Raw genomic sequence first — 12,573 nt, 5'->3', positions numbered from 1 at the left:
TATTGGTTGTGTGAGAGATGGCATAGTCCCAGTCCAGTAACGCTGAGATATTATTACGTCATTATTACGTAGGTTGATTACCTTCAATATGATTGCGTATTGCAGTTAAAGCATGTACAGTATTGATTATGTCATATGCGGAGTTGATTACTTTAGTTATTTCGAGAGCGTGATTGTTTAGTTCCAGTAATGCTGAGATATGATTACGTCATGATTGCGTCTAGTTCCAGTCCAATAACACTGAGAAATATTTACGTCATTATGATTGCGTATTGCAGTTGAAGCATGTTCAGTAATGATTACATCATATACCTAGTTGATTACTTTAGTAACGCTGAGATATGATTACGTCAATATTGCGTTGATTGCCTTTGTTATTGCAGTTGAAGCAAGTGCAAGGCAATATATAACGTGTAATATTTATTACATGATTATTCGCTGTACGCTGTAGATTGAATATGTCAAAGATTACTGCTAATGATATATACGTCATAATAGATCGTATTGACCCGATGAACTGGTACATGATTTCAATGATTATTAAAAATAATTTTAATAATATTGTTTATGAATTCGTTTGAATACGTTCACTGTTATAATCTATATGATTTCAATGATTATTAAAAATAATTGAAATAAATCTCACAAAGTAATAATATAAAATTTGGCTAATATTGTGAATATCTAATAATCGTGAAAATAGCAAGTATCTCATGTTGATGAAAAAAATCAGCCCACGTTGTTAGAGAACCAAAACATGATTTTAATATGTTTTAAATATTCCATTTTTTAAAAATATTATTACATTGGTTCTAACTTTGGAATAATAATTATTATATTGTTTTCATTATTCATTGAAATCATTGTCGCTTATAACGGTGAACATCTTTTTAATAATATTGTTGCTTTGTAAATATCTTATTGATTTTAGTTAAATTATCGATTATCTTGTGTTGTTGATGAATTAGTTTGTACAAAAGACGTTCACTGTTATAATCTACATGATTTGAATTTTAATAAAACAATTTTCGGTTTATTCGCAATCATATGCTCATGTATGCGAAACTGGTATTGCTTTTACATCGCAAATCTAAAAAGGGATTCTAATATCGAGAAAGTGTGCCAGGATCTCAAGGGAGCTCTATGCGTTGTTCTGAACGATTAGTAAATGTCGAGAAAGTATGTCAGGATCTCAAGGGAGCTCTACGCGTTGTTTTGTTGTGAATATGTTATCATTGCGAAATTAGCAATTATTTCGTGTTGTTGATGAAAATATTCAGCTTACGTTGTTATAAGCACCAAAACATGATTTAAATATGTTTAAAATATTCCATTTTTTAAATAATATTACTTTGGTTCTAACTTTGGAATAATAATAATTATTATTAATAATATTTTTTCATTATTCATTGAAGTCATTGTAGCTTATAACGGTGAACATCTTTTGTACAGCAAGCTCCAAGTTTAATTAGAATTAGAGCAACACAACATTCCAACACCTCGCAACTCTCATGAAAGTGCATCGTATCATTACACAATATTAAACTTCATTCAATAATCAACATTTCATTGTGACGTCATAAATTCGTATTTTGAATTTTTTGTGATGAGATGAGATTGTTTGATATGCAAGTCGCGCATGAAGCAGATCTGTCCACCCTGTACTATAGTAATGTGTTAAATGTGTACTCAAATGTATATTGTGAATAAGACCAGTTACGATCCAGCTACCGTGTTTGTTAACCCATTGTGAAATGTCTGACGCCATATCTTCACCGTCACACTTATACTCAACGCGAACGCTATATTGTAGCTTAATTTCTTTATGTAGTACGTGCAAACATATGATGTGTCTCTCTCAATTTACTTTCAAAATTCATATGATACAACAGCATGGACTCTGAATACCACTTGCAACATATGTATATGTATTTGTATGATAATATTAGAAACAGCTGGCCTCTATAGGGAATTAACTGAATACATTCTTTGTCGATGGATAGTGTCGCAGTACCTTACCGTATGCACTACAAAACGCTATCATTTTACAGTATTAATGAGACACAAACCAAAATAAAATTAACAAAAAATTGACTAATATTATGAATATCTTATGATTTTGAGTTAAATTAGCCATTTTCTTGTGTTGTTATTGTTTCACTATCACTGATTATTCTAATAATATTGTTGCTTTGTGAATATCGTATCAATTTTTTGTTAAATTATCAATTATCTTGTGTTGTTGATGAAAATAATTCGCTTGTATAAAATACGTTCACTAATATAATCTACAGGATTTCAATGATTATTAAAAAATAAGCTAATGCAAGTTTCCAGAATGCTGATGCTGGCTATGCTATTGGAGCCTTTTCAAATAGAATACGCAGTACGATTATCGATGGTGGATGCAAAACAATCCTAATTCTCAACAAATTTTAATTGTCTCGGAATCATACCTATTGCGATATCAACTCTCCGCATTTTGTTGTATTTAGGGCTATTGCACAAGCTATCTCTAATATGCTGCAATATAGACAGGTTCAAACTTGTCTAGGGTATTCACTTCCCGTCAACTAGCTTTTCAAGACGCATTAATAAGCGCGCGTATTTAATTACCTAATCGTTGGATGAATATTCCTGGCAGGCATAGATGTCCCCAGGGAACCGAGCTAACTTCGCTTCTATTCTTTTTACATTGTTTGCAAAGCACGGGTATTTTGTGATTCCATTAGACTTCAATGGTTCTAGAATACTAAATTAATGAGAGTTGAATAAACCGTCAATTAATTTAGCATAAAGCATATGATATTCATATTACTTAGAGCTTACGTCGTTGAACAACCCTGATATGATCATACAGCGAAAGTATAGCCCTAAATAGCGGTAATATCTCCCAAGCATAAAAATAACGTGGTCGGAATGTACGTTTATTGCAAATTTATCTCTAAACAGAATGATCTGTAGCTTGTCGCATTCGAATTACTGAGCAGAATTGACATAGAACTATTAAGCAAAGCTGAAACATCTTCACTTCAGTTATCATTCCCTTGAGACTACTAGTTATAGCAGAGGCAGACAAACTGTGATTTGCGGTTGTAGCACTTCAATGATTTCATGTGCGTTTCGCCATTTTGTTAAAGAAGTTTAACCTGATTATATATTAATGCATTTATAGCGTATTAGCAATATGCGAATGGTGGCTGTGGCGCTACAGGGTTCAAAATTAGCAATTGAACTCTCGAATTGAACCTGATCATCAATCAATGACATATCATTGTGCTCAACGCTATTTTTATGTGGTTCACTGATTCACAACTTTTACTGATCCACAAAGCACTTACGTTAGTCTTAAAACCTTCGCTGAACCACAAATTTTCGCTGAGTCATAAAACAAAAAATCTGGCAAAATATACATTCAACTACACATCTAATACTTTACTATAGTACAGGGGTGGGCAGAGCTGCTTCATGCGCGAGTCGCATATCAAAAATCTTATCTTTAAAAGAACCACAACACAAAAATCCAACATATGGATTTATGACGTCACAAGGAAATGTAGGCTATCGAATGAAATTTATTATTGTGTGATGATAGGATGTGCAATTGTGCATACACGAGGGTTCTAATTCCAATCTAATTTGGAAAAACTATGTAGCTCTAAGTCAAATTCTAATCTAGTTCTATTCAACCTGTTTCAGTTACACACGCTTTTCAGAGACACTGCGAGCTTCACGGATTTTTAAATTTTCAAAATTATGATTGATCGATAAATATGTTACTATTTATCACTTGTATAAATATCACTGTGATATCAATCCAAGCTTATGCGGCTTAGTAATAATTGGTTGTTTAGCAAAATCAATATTATGCTCAAATTATATCAGATATCGCATTGAATATAGCTAATCAAATTTTTATTACATATTAGTAGCTGCAGTCGGATTTCAACATAACGACCAATTCCGATGCACATGCTACGTTTTCGAAACGACTACATTACTATTCGATAGCTGGACATATCAGTATTGTCTTCTAATGACTCGAGTCATTACAATCCTGCTAATGGATTTCTAATTTAAACTTTGACTTGGACTTATCGATCAAGTAGGTAGTGGGGGTACCTGGTTTTGTTACCAGCCTCGAGGCTATATTCTTTGGCAGCGATGAGGCTATTTATGTTCATCGCTCAGCACTTGACTATGGCGATGTGTATTTAGCACTATGTATTGATAATTACTTGCTTCCGAGAAATAAATAACAATAATTATTCGTTAGATGATACTTTCCACAGATATTCTATTATGTGTTTTGAGACTACAGCGAGTCGATAATATTAATGCGTACACTTTCAAGAAATAAGGACGTTGCTAACATTCAGATTTTGCGTAAATTTCGCGTGATCAACTATGTACGATTTTTGTGTATTTCAGACTATGTATGTTCATGTTCACGAAGACTGCGGTATCGCATGGATAAATGCATCATCGCTAATAAATTACTTGAATGCGACTCGATAACATTTATCCCTTGTAACGTACTCAAACATGATTTTAGGTGTATTGAAGACTATTTATGTTCCTGAGATCTTTGATAGCGCAATGATTCGGTATGATTTCTATATTATTCCACTCTCGTTATTGGACTGCGGTGTGACGCTGAACCTATCTCGATGCCCGGGCTTCCGCATTAACTTTTTTCGATTTCTTCTGCCTTATGTAGATTTAACATAAGGAAAGTTATTTCACTCATAAAATTTGAAATACGTATTTGCTCAAGTTAAAGCCATAACGCTTGGAGTGAAATTTTACGAGGTTTTCGTTAATATTCAACTGGGCTAATTTCGAAATGTAAATTGAAAAACTCAAATATCGCATAGTAGGACTTCGCAAATTTTCGATATATTTTTGCCATTTTTTCATGGTGACAAGCCATTCGGAACGGTGAAATGCATTATAGGAAATAGATGAAACTGGTTCAATTCATCAAGACCCCTGAAAAAAGTACATTGGATTTCAACATTTTATTAGCAGGTAGTCGAAATACCACAAACTGGGCTAACCTTCGGAGTTGTTAAGTAAAGAAGTACTCGTACTTCTTCGGAGTACCCAATACTCTCAAGTCCTTATTATATTGGAGTGCTTCAACTTCATGATAGTTATAGTATTAAGCAGAAATATACCTGGAGTACTAATGTTTTACTTACTAGGAAATGACTACTTCTGTCTTATTTTAAAGGATTCCTCGCTCGACGCGAAATTTTATTAGGTTTTGAATAATATCCAACATGTAGGTTCGCTTTGAAGGGTACTTCGTAAAACTCAAATATTGTACAGTGAGAGTTCGCAAATTCTCGATGTATTTTTTGGTATTTTTATTGCGGTAAGTCATTCTGCAGCGCGAAAATGCATCGTAGGATATAGATGAAACTGACACCGCTCACCAAGACCACTGGACCAATGAAAAAAGTACATTTCAACATTTTAGTAGCAGTAAATTCCTAGTAAAGTATAAGAAGTGATGATTTCCGAGTGAGTTAAAAAGTAAGTATTGAAGGTATAGTTTGGTCGAAAACCGAAAACTCTGAAATAGAAGTAGATGCAGTGTAAAAAGTTAATCACTTGATTAAGTATAGCGCAAGCGAACCAAACCTATACTTGAGTACTCCAAAATGTACAAGTACTTCGCTATGGACTCCCTCCACGTAAAAAGTGACTAGGTTTTAGACTACTTTATCGGTACTTGACAGTTTCAGTTTTAGATAAAATTTGGAATAAAAAACTAGCTCATTCACTCACTTGGAAATCTCTTCTTTAACCTGTACTTGAGCGTAGCAAGTAAATCTCATTTATTATTAATTCTACACGTACACTTGACCATATTTTATGACTTACATAATTACTTTTCACTATATTTGAAGTCAAGTCTGTCAAATAGCAGTATATGTTACGATGATCTTATATTCGTTCTGTTTGATCATCTTGGCTAACGATATTCACGCGGCGAGCTCTCCAGTGATAGCCTTGGGACTTGGAACAGTGTTATATGACATCATAGCGACACGAGGTTACGACAGTTTAGAATTAGCTACCTTACGACACCAAATTTCGTTAGTTCATCTCCACCTTCAAATATTGTGTTATACAAATATTGTGTATACGCAACAAATACATATATGGCTTTGTTGTTGCAATCTTCAAAAAAAAAAGTACTTCCCTCAGTAAGCAATTTCTCGTAGGCTATGCATATGCATACAAACGAGGACAGTTACATCAATGAGTGGTACCTTGTTGTATTAAGTAGCTAGTAATTAGTGCATGTAAGTCCGCAGCTACTGTTCAAGACCTTTCCGCGTTTTTGCCAAGCATCCTCGTAGGGACAGACAGTCCCAATCAGCTAATGTAAGTGTGTGTGTGTGTAGGCCTATGTATGTATGAGGGGTCTTATGCCGGTTGACGAATGAAGTTGGCCGTCTATTCTATTCCGAAATAATCAAGTTAGTGGTTTTTAACAGGACCTGACCTCATAGAAACTTCAGTAGAATAACTTATAACTCCTCATGTTTACTCAAGTAAATCTAATTTGATAATCATGTACTGAATCTTAATTTTCAAACGAGTTCAAATTTAACTCTAACTTATGAGATTAAATATAATAACTTTTCACGTTGCAGCGTATTTTACAGCATGAGCCAAGTGATTTCACAATTAACACAAGATAATTAAATGAATTTTTAGAGGATTATAAGATATTCGTGTCATCCTCCTTCGTATATCATAAAAGAATACCTACTGCAGTCGATTTGTAATTATTTGCGCTGTGTTTGATCAACTCAATCATGTTGCAGTGTTTTAATAACGAAACTCTTTTACAGCATAAGCCAAATAATTTCATAATAAACCAAGCTAATTGAATGAATTTACTCAAATGTAGTATGCCGCGCTGATAAGATTAATTATAATATACTTATCGTGCTACAGTGATTTTTCAATAACGAAACTCTTTTACAGCTCAAGCTAAGTAATTTCATAATAAGCATAAAATACCCGGTGTCGTTCATTTGTACTTATTTGCAGTCGATATTGTTTATATCTAATTCAGTCTTAGTTTGGTTATTGAGCCCATAAGGAATTTTCACTTCATTATGATCCGTAAGTACTAATTGATGATACATCCTCTTTTCAGCTTGAAGATGTGAACTATAAAATGTTGTATACCGCGCTGATGAGATTAATTATAACATACTTATCATGTTACAGTGGTTTTTCAATAACTAAACTCATTTACAGCATAAGCAGAGTAATTTCATAATAAACATAAAATAACTGCTGTCGATGATTTGTACTAATTTGTGGCGTGTACAATTAACTCAAGCAGCTCTAAAACATAGGAAGCAGGGCGATGGGTATTCGTTGAGTTGAATAAACATAAAAAATATTTCCGCGCCCTTCTTGGTTGTAGGGTTAGGAATAATTAGGTTTAGTAGGGCGCGGAAATATTTTTTATGTTTATTCAACTCAACGAATACCCATCGCCCTGCTTCCTATGTTTTAGAGCTGCTTGAGTTAATTGTACACGCCACAAATTAGTACAAATCATCGACAGCAGTTATTTTATGTTTATTATGAAATTACTCTGCTTATGCTGTAAATGAGTTTAGTTATTGAAAAACCACTGTAACATGATAAGTATGTTATAATTAATCTCATCAGCGCGGTATACAACATTTTATAGTTCACATCTTCAAGCTGAAAAGAGGATGTATCATCAATTAGTACTTACGGATCATAATGAAGTGAAAATTCCTTATGGGCTCAATAACCAAACTAAGACTGAATTAGATATAAACAATATCGACTGCAAATAAGTACAAATGAACGACACCGGGTATTTTATGCTTATTATGAAATTACTTAGCTTGAGCTGTAAAAGAGTTTCGTTATTGAAAAATCACTGTAGCACGATAAGTATATTATAATTAATCTTATCAGCGCGGCATACTACATTTGAGTAAATTCATTCAATTAGCTTGGTTTATTATGAAATTATTTGGCTTATGCTGTAAAAGAGTTTCGTTATTAAAACACTGCAACATGATTGAGTTGATCAAACACAGCGCAAATAATTACAAATCGACTGCAGTAGGTATTCTTTTATGATATACGAAGGAGGATGACACGAATATCTTATAATCCTCTAAAAATTCATTTAATTATCTTGTGTTAATTGTGAAATCACTTGGCTCATGCTGTAAAATACGCTGCAACGTGAAAAGTTATTATATTTAATCTCATAAGTTAGAGTTAAATTTGAACTCGTTTGAAAATTAAGATTCAGTACATGATTATCAAATTAGATTTACTTGAGTAAACATGAGGAGTTATAAGTTATTCTACTGAAGTTTCTATGAGGTCAGGTCCTGTTAAAAACCACTAACTTGATTATTTCGGAATAGAATAGACGGCCAACTTCATTCGTCAACCGGCATAAGACCCCTCATACATACATAGGCCTACACACACACACACTTACATTAGCTGATTGGGACTGTCTGTCCCTACGAGGATGCTTGGCAAAAACGCGGAAAGGTCTTGAACAGTAGCTGCGGACTTACATGCACTAATTACTAGCTACTTAATACAACAAGGTACCACTCATTGATGTAACTGTCCTCGTTTGTATGCATATGCATAGCCTACGAGAAATTGCTTACTGAGGGAAGTACTTTTTTTTTTGAAGATTGCAACAACAAAGCCATATATGTATTTGTTGCGTATACACAATATTTGTATAACACAATATTTGAAGGTGGAGATGAACTAACGAAATTTGGTGTCGTAAGGTAGCTAATTCTAAACTGTCGTAACCTCGTGTCGCTATGATGTCATATAACACTGTTCCAAGTCCCAAGGCTATCACTGGAGAGCTCGCCGCGTGAATATCGTTAGCCAAGATGATCAAACAGAACGAATATAAGATCATCGTAACATATACTGCTATTTGACAGACTTGACTTCAAATATAGTGAAAAGTAATTATGTAAGTCATAAAATATGGTCAAGTGTACGTGTAGAATTAATAATAAATGAGATTTACTTGCTACGCTCAAGTACAGGTTAAAGAAAAGATTTCCAAGTGAGTGAATGAGCTAGTTTTTTATTCCAAATTTTATCTAAAACTGAAACTGTCAAGTACCGATAAAGTAGTCTAAAACCTAGTCACTTTTTACGTGGAGGGAGTCCATAGCGAAGTACTTGTACATTTTGGAGTACTCAAGTATAGGTTTGGTTCGCTTGCGCTATACTTAATCAAGTGATTAACTTTTTACACTGCATCTACTTCTATTTCAGAGTTTTCGGTTTTCGACCAAACTATACCTTCAATACTTACTTTTTAACTCACTCGGAAATCATCACTTCTTATACTTTACTAGGAATTTACTGCTACTAAAATGTTGAAATGTACTTTTTTCATTGGTCCAGTGGTCTTGGTGAGCGGTGTCAGTTTCATCTATATCCTACGATGCATTTTCGCGCTGCAGAATGACTTACCGCAATAAAAATACCAAAAAATACATCGAGAATTTGCGAACTCTCACTGTACAATATTTGAGTTTTACGAAGTACCCTTCAAAGCGAACCTACATGTTGGATATTATTCAAAACCTAATAAAATTTCGCGTCGAGCGAGGAATCCTTTAAAATAAGACAGAAGTAGTCATTTCCTAGTAAGTAAAACATTAGTACTCCAGGTATATTTCTGCTTAATACTATAACTATCATGAAGTTGAAGCACTCCAATATAATAAGGACTTGAGAGTATTGGGTACTCCGAAGAAGTACGAGTACTTCTTTACTTAACAACTCCGAAGGTTAGCCCAGTTTGTGGTATTTCGACTACCTGCTAATAAAATGTTGAAATCCAATGTACTTTTTTCAGGGGTCTTGATGAATTGAACCAGTTTCATCTATTTCCTATAATGCATTTCACCGTTCCGAATGGCTTGTCACCATGAAAAAATGGCAAAAATATATCGAAAATTTGCGAAGTCCTACTATGCGATATTTGAGTTTTTCAATTTACATTTCGAAATTAGCCCAGTTGAATATTAACGAAAACCTCGTAAAATTTCACTCCAAGCGTTATGGCTTTAACTTGAGCAAATACGTATTTCAAATTTTATGAGTGAAATAACTTTCCTTATGTTAAATCTACATAAGGCAGAAGAAATCGAAAAAAGTTAATGCGGAAGCCCGGGCATCGAGATAGGTTCAGCGTCACACCGCAGTCCAATAACGAGAGTGGAATAATATAGAAATCATACCGAATCATTGCGCTATCAAAGATCTCAGGAACATAAATAGTCTTCAATACACCTAAAATCATGTTTGAGTACGTTACAAGGGATAAATGTTATCGAGTCGCATTCAAGTAATTTATTAGCGATGATGCATTTATCCATGCGATACCGCAGTCTTCGTGAACATGAACATACATAGTCTGAAATACACAAAAATCGTACATAGTTGATCACGCGAAATTTACGCAAAATCTGAATGTTAGCAACGTCCTTATTTCTTGAAAGTGTACGCATTAATATTATCGACTCGCTGTAGTCTCAAAACACATAATAGAATATCTGTGGAAAGTATCATCTAACGAATAATTATTGTTATTTATTTCTCGGAAGCAAGTAATTATCAATACATAGTGCTAAATACACATCGCCATAGTCAAGTGCTGAGCGATGAACATAAATAGCCTCATCGCTGCCAAAGAATATAGCCTCGAGGCTGGTAACAAAACCAGGTACCCCCACTACCTACTTGATCGATAAGTCCAAGTCAAAGTTTAAATTAGAAATCCATTAGCAGGATTGTAATGACTCGAGTCATTAGAAGACAATACTGATATGTCCAGCTATCGAATAGTAATGTAGTCGTTTCGAAACGTAGCATGTGCATCGGAATTGGTCGTTATGTTGAAATCCGACTGCAGCTACTAATATGTAATAAAAATTTGATTAGCTATATTCAATGCGATATCTGATATAATTTGAGCATAATATTGATTTTGCTAAACAACCAATTATTACTAAGCCGCATAAGCTTGGATTGATATCACAGTGATATTTATACAAGTGATAAATAGTAACATATTTATCGATCAATCATAATTTTGAAAATTTAAAAATCCGTGAAGCTCGCAGTGTCTCTGAAAAGCGTGTGTAACTGAAACAGGTTGAATAGAACTAGATTAGAATTTGACTTAGAGCTACATAGTTTTTCCAAATTAGATTGGAATTAGAACCCTCGTGTATGCACAATTGCACATCCTATCATCACACAATAATAAATTTCATTCGATAGCCTACATTTCCTTGTGACGTCATAAATCCATATGTTGGATTTTTGTGTTGTGGTTCTTTTAAAGATAAGATTTTTGATATGCGACTCGCGCATGAAGCAGCTCTGCCCACCCCTGTACTATAGTAAAGTATTAGATGTGTAGTTGAATGTATATTTTGCCAGATTTTTTGTTTTATGACTCAGCGAAAATTTGTGGTTCAGCGAAGGTTTTAAGACTAACGTAAGTGCTTTGTGGATCAGTAAAAGTTGTGAATCAGTGAACCACATAAAAATAGCGTTGAGCACAATGATATGTCATTGATTGATGATCAGGTTCAATTCGAGAGTTCAATTGCTAATTTTGAACCCTGTAGCGCCACAGCCACCATTCGCATATTGCTAATACGCTATAAATGCATTAATATATAATCAGGTTAAACTTCTTTAACAAAATGGCGAAACGCACATGAAATCATTGAAGTGCTACAACCGCAAATCACAGTTTGTCTGCCTCTGCTATAACTAGTAGTCTCAAGGGAATGATAACTGAAGTGAAGATGTTTCAGCTTTGCTTAATAGTTCTATGTCAATTCTGCTCAGTAATTCGAATGCGACAAGCTACAGATCATTCTGTTTAGAGATAAATTTGCAATAAACGTACATTCCGACCACGTTATTTTTATGCTTGGGAGATATTACCGCTATTTAGGGCTATACTTTCGCTGTATGATCATATCAGGGTTGTTCAACGACGTAAGCTCTAAGTAATATGAATATCATATGCTTTATGCTAAATTAATTGACGGTTTATTCAACTCTCATTAATTTAGTATTCTAGAACCATTGAAGTCTAATGGAATCACAAAATACCCGTGCTTTGCAAACAATGTAAAAAGAATAGAAGCGAAGTTAGCTCGGTTCCCTGGGGACATCTATGCCTGCCAGGAATATTCATCCAACGATTAGGTAATTAAATACGCGCGCTTATTAATGCGTCTTGAAAAGCTAGTTGACGGGAAGTGAATACCCTAGACAAGTTTGAACCTGTCTATATTGCAGCATATTAGAGATAGCTTGTGCAATAGCCCTAAATACAACAAAATGCGGAGAGTTGATATCGCAATAGGTATGATTCCGAGACAATTAAAATTTGTTGAGAATTAGGATTGTTTTGCATCCACCATCGATAATCGTACTGCGTATTCTATTTGAAAAGGCTCCAATAGC

General features: G+C 34.2%; 1 long non-coding RNA gene across 1 annotated transcript in view; it reads right to left on the bottom strand.

Annotated features, from left to right (window-relative positions):
- Positions 1–11,572: 11,572 nt before the first annotated feature.
- The window catches only part of LOC145437667 (uncharacterized), a 1,977-nt gene continuing 976 nt past the window's right edge, over positions 11,573–12,573 (bottom strand). Inside the window, exon 2 of the long non-coding RNA XR_013914707.1 lies at positions 11,573–11,941. This is a non-coding gene — a long non-coding RNA (uncharacterized LOC145437667). The remainder of the gene's footprint in view (positions 11,942–12,573) is intronic.

The sequence above is a fragment of the Botryllus schlosseri genome, chromosome 4 (assembly GCF_051294905.1).
Source record: "Botryllus schlosseri isolate E-star chromosome 4, Bs_hap1, whole genome shotgun sequence".
Classification (NCBI taxonomy): Eukaryota; Metazoa; Chordata; class Ascidiacea; order Stolidobranchia; family Styelidae; genus Botryllus; species Botryllus schlosseri.
The sequence above is the reverse complement of the archived record's forward strand: the minus strand, read 5'-3'. Positions and strand labels throughout refer to the sequence as shown.